A 3,249-nucleotide genomic window follows, 5' to 3' on the forward strand; every position below is an offset into this window, starting at 1 on the left:
CATGGGAAAATACGATAGCGAACCCAAAACCATAAATGTGGGGAAAAATGAAGAGAAATGGTGGATCATGGCCATTGTATATGAATGATAATTGTGATTTGCTATATTGTGATTGTTATTGTGGGTGATTGGGAGTTGATATGGAATACGGGAAAAGTAGTATAAACAAAGGAAGTGCTGCCCAATTTTCTCTAGAAATAGTAGTGCGTTCTTATAGTTGGTTAACTAACGATCGTACGAATCCTCTTTTTGAAGGTAGAGGCGTGACATTGAAGGAGAATAAGCAAACGCTAAATTGCTTAAACGACAAAGGTATGTGAGGCTTAACTCTTCTTTCAAAAGGCATGAATCCTTCAAGCTTTCCACAAATCCTTCTATAAGATGAAGCTTAAAAGTCCTTCTATATATTAAATACCCTATGAGCATGATAGTGATGACAATGAGCTAGAGTCTAGAGACTCAAGAAATTGTGGCATGATGTTCCTACAATGCTAATGATGTTATTATTGTTAACACTCGCCTTATGTTTTATTCCCTTCAAGGCGAGGCATGATACTCATAAATGTCCATAATACATTCGGGGGTTCACGACCTTACGTCACCCCGACATAGTATGGTTGTCTTAAGGCCTAATGAATGCTCTTAATGCTAATGTATGTTATGACAATAAGATGATAAGTAATGCTAACTTGTAACACTATGGGATACATGGAACACTAAGAAATGATAACATGATGCTATGGCTTGAGATGTATAATAATGACGTGTTGTGATGATAAGATTTTCACCGCACCTATATGGCCAGGCATGTCACCGCTAATGCAGGCTGCTATATTTACACCGAGCCGAGAGGGCCGGGCATGATCACCACTTGTGGGCGGCATATGAGGGTTACCCGGACGCGGGTAACGATACAAATTATGATGTGACGATGTATATGATGACGTACGTGATGATGTATGGGATGTGATAACATGTGTGCTACGATTATGTAAAATGTGAAATATGTTAGTAATACGATTGCCTATGACATTGGTGCAGGTTACATCTTTGTCCCATGACTCATGATCTTTCTATTATGTTTGTTTATTCCATTCCTGCCTCACATACTCAGTACAATATTCGTACTGACGTCCTTTTTCTTTGGACGTTGTGTTCATGCCCACAGGTAGACAGGGAGGAGATCTTGCTGCGGATTCTTAGAGGCTACTAGCTGACTAAAAGCCCTCCATTGTCCCGGAGGTGCCTATGATGATTCTTTTGTGTACAAGTTGTAGATGTCATCTCTTAGAGGCTCGTAGATCCTCGACGTGGGTCGTGTAGTTTCATGGCATGGTCATTATGTATATATATATATATATATATATATATATATGTGTGTGTGTATATTATTTTGCTAGCTTAAGGGCTCGTATGTATAAAAGCTTTTCGTTTCTAAATGAAAATGGATTTTATTATAAATTAAGCATGAATCGGATAAATGATAGCTAAATAAGCTTAATAAATGATGGCAGGAGCGGTGCTCGATGGTTAGCCCCGGGTACCCGTCACGGCCCCTAGCTGGGTCGTGACACCGGGAGAGCTCCAAGACGAAATGCCGACGATATGAGGTATGTACGCTTCATTTTTATGCTTTTAATCGTGTGTGGCCATGGATATGTTGATATTGTGATGTAGCCCTGTGAGGCGATGATATCATAGGTTGTTATGACAGGCTGGTGGTGTCAAATTATAGGGGAAACTCTGGCGCAATTTTCGTAGAATTCCGAGTGTTTAACATTCGAGGACGAATGTTCCAAAAAGGGGGGAAGAATGTTACACCTCGGAAAAGTCCCCGTACATGTGCAGTGAATAGACCAACGAAGGGCATGAGTGTGCGACGTTTTACTAAGTAGGGAATGACGATTCACGAATTTTTGGAAATAAGAAAGTTGTAGAATTTCAATTCAGCCAGTGGTCGTAAAACAGAATACGGCCCGTAAAGTAATTTACGGACCGTATACTGCCATCGTCCTCCAACGTTCCAAAAATTTCAACTTTCTGTCCAAAGCTTAAATGGTAAAATACGACCCAGTTTACGGACCGTAAACTGAAATACAACCCGTAAACTATGGTCGTAAACCATCATGACCTTCAGCAAACCCTTCTGTTTTTTATATGCTTAAATACGACCACGTTATACGACCCGTGAACTAGTATACGGTCCGTAAACTGTGGTTTACGACCACTGTACACCCCATCGACTGTTCATTAAAAATCAGATTTTGCGATTATTATAAGTGACTTTCTCATTCATTTTCATTCATACTTCATCTACAACCTTCAAGAACCCTCTAGAACTTATCCAATCATTTCATCCACAAAATTTAAGAGAATCAAAGGGAGATCAAGATCAACAACACCAAATCCATGAAACAAAGTGTGTGAAACTCAAGTGAAGTTCATCCAAACCAAGAAATTCCAAGGCAGGAAAAATAGGGTTTTGAGGAAGGAGGAAGAACTCTACTCTAGGCTTGTTCCACCACCATCTAAGGTAAAGTTTATGACTTTAGCATGTTGTTTAAGGTATTGGAAAGCTAAGATGCTTGAATTGTAGAAAGACATGAAAAATGGGTCTTAAATGAGAGAATAGTGTCATAATTGAATAGTAGTTGAATGGAACCATAAACGTTGATGTGCCATGATTATGAATATGTTGTAAATGATGTTTAGACCAGGAAATAAGCATTATATATGAGAAAACGCGATAACGAACTACAACCATAAATGTGGAAAAAATAGAGAAAAAATGGAGGATTTTGCTCAAATTATATGAATGACGATTGTTGATACGATATTGTGAAGTGCTGTTGTAAATGTTTGGGAGTGGATATAGACTATGAGAAAATTAGTATAAATAAAGGAAGTGCTGCCCAATTTTCTCTAGAAATAGTGACGCATTTCCGTAGTCGATTAACTAACGTCAATACGAATTCTTTCATGAAGGTAGCGACGTGACATTAAAGGAGAGAAAGTGACTGATAGCTTAGCTAAACGACAAAGGTATGTGAGGCTAGTCCTTTTCTTTCTATGGCATGAATCCCATGATATGATTCTTCACCCTTTCCATGATTCTCCTATATCCCGGAAAGCCAAGAGCCTAAGATCATGAATAGCTATATGAGTCAAGAGATATGATATGACGTTCTTATAAAGTAAATGATGTTGTTCCTTGTATGCACTCACCTTATATACTAATCCCTTCAAGGT

Source organism: Lycium barbarum, chromosome 10, assembly GCF_019175385.1.
Source record: "Lycium barbarum isolate Lr01 chromosome 10, ASM1917538v2, whole genome shotgun sequence".
Lineage (NCBI taxonomy): Eukaryota > Viridiplantae > Streptophyta > Magnoliopsida > Solanales > Solanaceae > Lycium > Lycium barbarum.